Below are 9,625 nucleotides of genomic sequence, written 5' to 3' on the forward strand. Positions count from 1 at the left end.
AAGTGATTAATGAAAAAGCTCGGTTATTAAAATGAGGTTTGATCATTTATTTATCGATAACGCGCGTCATTACTGCGACACTGCCGCCAATAGTTTAGTAATAGCTCCTGGTGTTGATTCTAGGGCAAAACATTCAAAGGCATCTTCATCATTACGTTGACATTTCTATCATTCTGCTACTGATCTCGCGCTTTTGAATGTTAATGCCGGAAGCATAACTAACAAATTTCCACAGTTTCTTTCGCTGGTTTCTTCATGTTCTCCTCATGTCATTTGCATCACAGAAACATGTATTCATGAAGATATTCACGATTCACGCCTCCTGGTTTGTCACATGTAAGAGGCCACCTGTGGCTATAGAAGAGGACGAAGAAGTTCGTGGAGCGTTCCGAACGTCGCGAGCGCTCGAGGCACACGAACCGAGGTGTAATCCGCGAGGGAGAAGCGACGGAACAGCATTATCCACGTGGCTCTGGGCCAGGAAGGACGCATCGTCAGCTACGCTCTGGCCACGGGAGACTTGGAGTCTCCCGCTCTAAAACGCTAATTATTTCTCACATATATTATTGATTTGCCTCGTATCACCTCAACCAAAATCAGACTTTATGCAGATGACTGTGTATAGACGAATCTGTTAACTCATTTGATGACCATCACCGTCTTGCATAATCCCTTATGTCTTTCTGCGCTTGGTGCAAAACGTGGCAAATGAACATCAACTGTAGTAAGACAGTCGTGATGGCATTTGCCAATAGACAGGGCCCCCTTTCATTCGATTATTATATGGATGGCATCCCACTTAAAAGAATGTCTCAATATAAATACTTAGGAGTCATTCTAACACAGCATCTTTCATGGTCTAAACACATCGAATATATAAACGGGAAAGCCCTAAAAAATTAGGTTATTTGCGCCCCACTTTAGCTAAGACCCCTCGCGGTGCTAAACTCTCATTATATAAAACGCTAATTCGCCCTGTTCTAGATTATGCATCTGTTGTCTGGCTTCCCTACAAACACTGTGAAATAATTTCGCTCAATAATGTTCAACGAAAATGTATGCGTTTCATTTGCCAAAACTACAGCCGCAATTTCTCGCCAACACAGCCTCAACAATCCCTGAACATCGAGACATTACTTTCACGGTATCGCATCGAAGCCTTAAAACATTTATGTGCAATAAATAACTCCACCTGCGGTCTTTCTGATTTTAACTACATCACATTTACAAAAGCAAGTTGTACCCTTAGCTCTCACGCCTTGAACACAACGCCTATCTTTGCCCGTACTAACACATTCAAATACAGTTTTTTTGCACGTACAATTAAGCTATAGAATTATCTACCCGGCGACATTCGTTCACGATCACTAAAGGATTTCATACCTACCACCAGTAAGCGGCTCGCTAACATGTAAGGCGCTTCGTTTTTTCACGTCACCGCATCAAACACGGTCATGCCAACACCGCTCTCTGTGCACGTTAGTTACTTACCGCACACTTGTTGTACCCGTACAGGTTACCCCTTTTTATTTGCGGTGTCTTGCCCACATGAGTTTATTGACTCTTGCTGCCAACTGTTTCACCAAATGTGCTTACATTGCATCAACGTTTATGCTATTCGCCTTTTGCTTGTCCTCTCTGGCGACGTTGAACTGAACCCTGTTCCCAGTAATGAAGATACATCAGCATTCCTACAATCAATCGCTGCGGCAATGTACCGTCTTGAACTCTCGCAGAATACTCTACTTATGAGCTTTCGAGCATTCGTACTGCACATAATTGCATTGAAAACCACGTCAGCACTCTTTCCCTGCGGGTTGATGCCTTAGAAAAAATAGTACAAGCAGGTCAAGCCAACGGACAAACTTCATCCCTAAGCTCGAATGATGGGATTACCAGGCTCCTCCGAATTAAAAAACACCGCATATCCACGAGGTGAGTGATGATGAGTGTGCGAAGCACCGGGGGATCGTTCGGTCAAAACGCCGGAAGCCTTCTCCAGAAGTCGGAGTTTGGCGTACATATATATATATATATATATATATATATATATATATATATATATATATATATATATATATACTGTACGTGTGTACAGTATATACAGCACTTATATAGCCCTTGTGCACCGCAGCGTCCCTAGCGGTCTCCATGCTACGGTCTACAGAGCTACGGACAACGGACAACGAGGGACAAGGCTCGGCACTAAGGTGCTTTGCTCCTAAAATACTCACAGAAAAGTGCGACGACACAGAAAATCGCTTGCGTAGGTATAACTTAATATTTGTTGGTATCGCGGAATCGAACGGCGAAACCTGGGGGCAATCGGAGACGCAGGTAATCTCCTTTTGCTCACAGCACCTTGGACTGACGATAAAGAACGACACTATAGAACGTTCCCACCGAATGGGCCGTTTCCAGGTATCTAAACACCGTCCAATGATGTCAAACTGGCACATTTTAAGGTCAAGTCGAAGATCCTGGAAGCAGGGCCGAAGCTGAAGGAATGAATATTTTTGATTAGAGAAGATTATTCGGCGCCCGTTCGATTAGCTCGCAAAAATCATACTCTTTTGCTAATGAAAGGGACGCTACGTTCAAAATACATTACGACAAGTTGCTGATCGACAAGAAGCAGTACATATATAATGCTGCTACGGATTCCGTTGTCGAACTTTCTTCATAGCGGTCACCGCCCGCTACCAAGCTCCACCTTACGCCAGCTAAACCTTTGCGAAGTTCACATGTCACCCCATCTTATAATATATAATATATGGCTGTCATTCTAACGAACATTCGCAGCTAGTTACCAAGGAAAGGAGCTATTGAAGTCCTTCTCCAAGATAATTGCTCGGATATTGCAATCCTTACCGAGTCATGGCTTACCGTAGACATTCAAGGCAATGAACTCCTCGACGACAGTAAATTGTTCAGCGTGTACAGATTTGACAGAGTTGGCCGAAGAGGAGGCGGTGTTCGGGTTCTTGCTAAAGCAACGGTGGATTCATATTTAGTACCCGTGCACTGTAGCCTCGAACTAGTGTGCGCGTTAACCTGTTCCTTCCATTTGGAAGAATCATACTTTTCGCCTGCTACCGACCACGAGATTCTGATTGTTCTTTCGTTGATGAGTTGTATTCCGTCCTCTTACATCTGCAGTCCCTCTATCGCCGCCCTAACTTTGTCCTCTGCGGAGATTTTAATTATCCCGATATCGATTGGGAGCAGTTGTCGGCATGTTCTCGCCAGTCAAAAAGTTCTTAGAATTAATTCTCACCTTCAATATTGTTTAGTCTGTTAAAACTCCAACGCGTGGTACCAACATTGTTGATCTTGTATTTGTCTCTAAACCAGAGGTGTCTGAATCTCTCGTGCACTAGGGGCCTTAGTGATCACAACCTGCTATTTTTTTTAATTTGGCCATTTCAATCCTTACGCGCAAGCCATCATGAAAACATATTCGCGACTATAACAAAGCCGACTATGCGAAAATTGACCAGGATCTGGTAGTTTCTACATCAGTTCAGTGAAAGTGCCTATATTCGATCAATTAATACTAACTGGTTCCTTTTCAAGGAAAAAATACTGTCGCTCATGGAATCACATGTACCTCTTATCTGCATTCGTGGTGATGGTGATAAGCACTTGTTTTCTAACGCTCTTCGACGGCTATTAAATAAAAAAAGCATCTTTTTCGGGCCGCCAAAAATGCAGCCTCCCAATCGAAATAGGACAGGTACTCTGAATGCCTCCTTGCCTATACGAATGTTTTAAGGCGATCGAAAAAGATTTTTTTTCATAAAGACTTACAGAATATCATTCGAAATAACCCCAAAAATGTTTGGAAGGTACTGTTACCGAATCACAACTCGCCACAAAATATTGCCAAGATTGCCACAACTCGCCAAGATGGCTCAAACATCCCTACTGATCGCTTTGCAGATGTTGTGAATACCTACTTCTCATCTGTTTTTACTCACGAACCAGTCCTTAATGTACCCTGCACTTAGAGTCATTATTTCGGCCAGATGCCTCAGATTTTCATTTCAGCTGAAGGCATAGCTAAACTTATCGATAACTTGAAGTCATCTAGCACTCCCGGACGTTATGACATAACTACAAAGATACTAAAAGACACTAGGGAAGTATCATGCCAGATATTACAAATAATCTTTAGTAAATCAATTTCCACTTCTTCAATCGCAGATGATCGTAAACTAAGCAAGGTTGTTCCGGTTTTCAAGGCAGGCGAACGTTTGGATCCATCAAACTACCGCCCAATTTCATTAACAAGTATTGTTTGTAAAATGCTGGAGCATATAATTTACTCCCAAGTCACTTCGCATCTGGACAATAATTGTTTCTTTTTTCCCAAGCAGCATGGTTTCCTCTCTGGATTTTCTTGCGATACACAGCTTTAGGAGTTCACCACCGACCTTAACCTAAGTCTTTGACCGGGTCCCACATCAACGTCCGATGGCTAAACTTTCCTCCCTCTTCTTAGATCTCTTAATACTGTTCTGGATTTCCTCGTTCCTTTCAGACCGCACTTAGTTTACTGTTGTTGGCAACCATCGCTCAAATATCTCCAATGTTATTTCAGGCATACCTCAAGGCCCTGTCCTTGGGCCACTTTTATTCTTAATCTTTATAAACGACCTCCCTAGTGGTATTTAGTCCTGAATTCACCTTCTTGCGGTCGACTGCGTCCTTTATCGTCGCATAACTTGTACCACTGACCAGTTTCTTCTGCAGAAAGACCACAGCATAATAGAAATCTGGTGCGCCCTCTGGCTGATGAAACTGGATGCCTCCAAATGTAAAAGTATGCAAGTGTCGCGAAAGCGATCCTTCCTAAATTATTCATACTCTTTAAACTCCATGAACCTTTTATGTGTTGATTCGTACCGATATTTAGGTGTCCTTATCACAAACAAAGTAAACTGGTCAGAACACATCACGAAACTAGTAGCAGCCACATAAAAAACACTTGGTTTCATTAAACGGTCTCTTTATCCCCAAGATACCTCCGCAATCTTGACTACGAGGTATACGTCAGACCTAAACTGGAATATGCCTGCGCGATATGGAGCCCTCACCACAATTATCTAATTGAATTACTTGAAAGCATCCAGAATCGGGCAGCTCGCTTCATCTGCTCTGAATATGATACTCGGGTTAGCGTAAGTGCCATCAAATCATCCATCAGTCTCGACTCATTAACTCCATTAAGAAAGACAGCACGGCTGGCACTATTTCATAATCTATATTACCATCGCCCTGACCTTCGAACCTCCCTTTCAGTACCACCTGTGCGAACATCACGCCGGCTTTTCAATTCCATGAGGGTGCAGCGTATAACGGGCTCCACAAATGCATTTATTAAGTCATTTTTACCCCTGACCATAGAAGAATAGAACTCATTTCCCGAATCAGTTGTCCATGAACGTGGCAATTCTAACTTCAAGCGGTTAGTGTCAACTCACTTTTCTAAACTTAAGTGATCATCAGCAGATATCTTCCTTTCCTTGCTGAACCAAATGTCAAACTGGAATCTCGCTTTGTAGTTGATCCCTAATCTCATTTATATATAATATTTTGTACTGTACCTTTACAATATTTATTGTAAACTGTGCTAAAAAACGCTGTACTCTCATTTTCCTCACCTCAATATAGTTGTATTATGTGACCACACCTTCTTGTTCTTGTACTGGTAATATTGTGCTTGTAATATCACTATATCATTGTTTTGTAAACACAAGCGGAGATGCATTACATGTTTTTTATGCTCTATTGAAATGTACAATCTAAACATGCCTCTTTGGTTGTGATATTTTATTGTTTAATAACATGACCGCGCATATATTTTTCTTTCGCTACCCTGCCCTTATGTAATGCCCAAACCCAGGGGCCTTAAGAGACACTAAATGATGATGATCATGATGATGATTTTTTCTGTATGTGTATGTTTTTATTGTGTAGTAATGTATACTACTCCCACTCCTGCTCTAGCCCTATATTGGGCTGCAGTACATGTAAATAAAAAATTAAAAGCAAGAACAAAGGTGTTCGGTGAACCCGCTATATATTTAGTGTTCGAGATCCCGGTCCCGCTCCCAAACCATGAAGCGGGCCACGTGGGCCGACAAAGTCAAGGGCTCCGGCACAGCGCCATCGACGGGAATGAAGACTACAACGGCCAAAAGAGCCAGTGGTGAGGCACAATCAGAGCATGTGAATGATCCCCGAATCCAATCGCTTGAGGCGGAAAATAAACCAGATCAAGCAAGACTAATGTTTCATTCTAAACGTGTACAGTTCGCCATCGGATAGGAAAAGAGAATTCAAAACGTTACTAGGCAACGCGGCTAGGGCGGCGAGAAACACACCTCTCGTTGTTGCGGGTGACTTTAACGCCCCCAATACGGAGTGGGGGTACGGTTTCAAAAGTGCAAAAGGGACGAACTTGGCCTTCAACGCCTCATACCTCGGCTTAATACTTATAACAGACCCTAGGCTCCCCACCAGATCCGGTAACTCGGTTAGTCGAGGTACGACCCCCGATCTCACCTTCCTCCGAGGTAACGAAGGCACGTGGGACAACCTCCAGGAGGGGCTAGGCAGTGAGCATCCCATACTCGAAATTCTGTTGCGTGTCAAATCCAGACAGCCCGCCAGATATGAGTATGTGGACTGGGATCTCTTTCGAAAAATCAGAGCGGAAACAGCCCCACCAGACGAGACGTATGCAGATCTGCTAGAGAATCTCAACAAGGCAGTTACAGAAGCAACCAAGGAAATCACTAGGGATCTGGAGGTTCCTAAAATGGACTCGTGACTAGCTCACCTTCTGGAGGCAAAACACGCCCTCTCAACCAGGTGGAAGACCCAAAAGCTAAATCGTAGACTCCAGAGCGAAAATCGCGCGTCTTAACAAGGAGATTGAGTCCTATTCGGCCCAGCTCGCCCGGCAGCAATGGCACGGGACGTGTAGCGAAACGGACGGGCGTATGCGAAGAGGAAGCAAATGGAGCTTAATGAAAAGTCTACTCAACGATAAACAGTCTAAGGGTACCCTTAGCCTCGCGACGGATAGGCTCATAATAAGCAAATCGCAATCGGTCTCACCGAGAGGGAATTAGCCAACAACTTAGCATATACCTATCTTCCCCTAGCCAAAGACGGAGATCGCCCGGTAGATGTAAACTACATGGGACTCTCGGCACCTGATCTAGACCAACCCTTCACCGTATCAGAGATCACACATGTTCTCTTCAATCTAAGTGGCAGATCAGCCCCGGGACCCGATGGAGTCACGAACAAACTCCTCAGGAACCTAGATGATAGGGCAATCGAGATAGTCACGGCCGAAATAAACGAGGTATGGAAAACTGGACAGGTCCCGATAGACTGGCGTACCGCAAAAGTGGTGCTCATACCCAAACCAGGCAAACCCCCACATATAAACAACCTGCGGCCCATCTCCCTTACATCATGCACCGCCAAGGTTGCGGAGCACGCGATACACAACAGGATCACTGAGCATATTGAGAACAAGGAGCTCTTTAGACACAACCTAATTGGCTTTAGAAAGGCGTTGTCCACACAGGACGCTATGCTTTTGCTTAAGAGTGCAATCTTTGATAACAAGACTCGTGACGTGAGAGGGATCCTGGCACTAGACCTCTCCAAGGCCTTCGACAGGGTCGCGCATAGACACATCCTAACAGAGATTTCCTCTCTTAACCGGTGTCAGCGTTTTCATGACTACACCAAATCTTTCCTCGCGGATCGCAAAGGCACACCTCCGACTGGGCACGGTCTCGGGAGGGCCCTACCAGCTAGGCAACTGCGGCACCCCGCAGGGCTCGGTCCTCTCCCCAATCTTATTTAATATAGCCATGCACAAGCTCTCCACTTGCCTCCCTGCAATCCCGAACGTGGGTCACGCCATATATGCGGACGACATCGACGATCTGGGCGCCGGGCGGCTCGCTTGCCATGCTCGAACACTTGTTACAAAGCGCGTTGGAGTTAACGGAAAATTTTCTTTCCAGCACGGGCCTTGAACTCTCCCCCGCTAAATCAGAACTACTGTTATACCGACATTCCAGACAAGGGGTCAGAAACCTTGAGCGTCTGAAAACTCTGCCGATAGAAATTCGAGCTAGGAATGGACATCCCATACCAAGGATGGACTCGATCAAGATTCTAGGTCTCCACATTGATGCTAAGGGCTGCAACTCGACGGCCCTCAACTGGCTCACTGGACAGGCTAGTAATGTCCTAACACTTTTAGCCCGCATCTCCAATCGGAGAGGCGCTCTCAAAGAGGACAATCTGCTTCAGAGCTTACCAGGCATTCTTCTTAAGTCATGTTACCTACATCGCGCCGTACCTTAATTCTGGTAAGGCGGAAAAGGCCAAACTCGACTCTCTAATCAGAACCGGTATAAAGCGCGTGCTTGGCCTTCCGCAGTCCACGAGCACCGAGAAGCTGCTGGAGCTAGGACTCCACAACACTATCGATGAGCTAATAGAAGCTCACACAGTGGCTCAAATAATGAGACTGTCGTCCTCTAAGCCAGGGATCAAGATTTTAGAATAAGCGGGTATCCAGCCCAGACATGGACCGGGGACCAAAATTAGCCTCACCCAGCAAGCCAGAACTCTCATAATGGTTGACCCCGTCCCGCGAAACATCCACCCAGTGCATAACGAGGGTAGAAGATTCGCGAGAGCCAAGTCGATCCTTAAAAAGATCAATCAGCACAAACTGGGGGCCCTCTTTGTCGATGCTGCCAGATATGACAGTGGGGATGAGTTCGCTGTCTCGGTTGTAGACGCGGAGGGCAACCTGCTTAATGCAGCTTCTGTCTATACTAAGTTTGCACAGGTGGCAGAGGAAGCGGTGATCGCTCTGGCTTTTCACAGCGCAAAAGTTCCCCCTATCATCTTCTCGGACTCACGCACAGCAGTTAGATCCTTCTCGGCCGCACTCGTGTCTGAACAGGCGAACAATATTGTGAACAAAGCACTTCAAAGAACTTGGGAGAGCAGCGAAGGAGGATACCACATCTCGTGGTTCTCAGCCCATATAGATGCCTCAGTTAACCCGCTCGGATGTAATCCTAACGAGCAGGCCCACCGGATAGCGCGCGATTTCACGTACCGCGCTGTCGGGGGTAGCCAGACTCGGAACGAGGTCAACATCCACAAAGATCCATTATGTACTTTTACACGAAATTGTTCCCATTATAGTCTCGGCAGGAGCACATTTCCACTCCCCCACCCCAAATTGAACAAACCTCCGGCTAGCACACTCAGACTTTGCAAACCCGTTCGTATCCCACTCCCCGGTACCTTAACAGGATAGACCCTGACAACTCACAGTCGTGCTCCAAATGTGGTCATGACTCATGCTCTTGATCACATGCTCTGGTTGTGCCCAGCCCTTAACGCCTCTCCACCCATCACGAAAGAGCAATGGGAGGAATCCCTCTGGAGCAGAAATCTTCAAATTCAACTCCAGGCTGCCCAGAGGGCCCACGACATCGCGACGGGACTTGGTCTCCCGGTCTCATCATGGGTGGAGCCACCGACTTAATCTGGGGGAGCCTTCGGC

This window comes from Dermacentor silvarum, chromosome 10 (assembly GCF_013339745.2).
Source record: "Dermacentor silvarum isolate Dsil-2018 chromosome 10, BIME_Dsil_1.4, whole genome shotgun sequence".
Lineage (NCBI taxonomy): Eukaryota > Metazoa > Arthropoda > Arachnida > Ixodida > Ixodidae > Dermacentor > Dermacentor silvarum.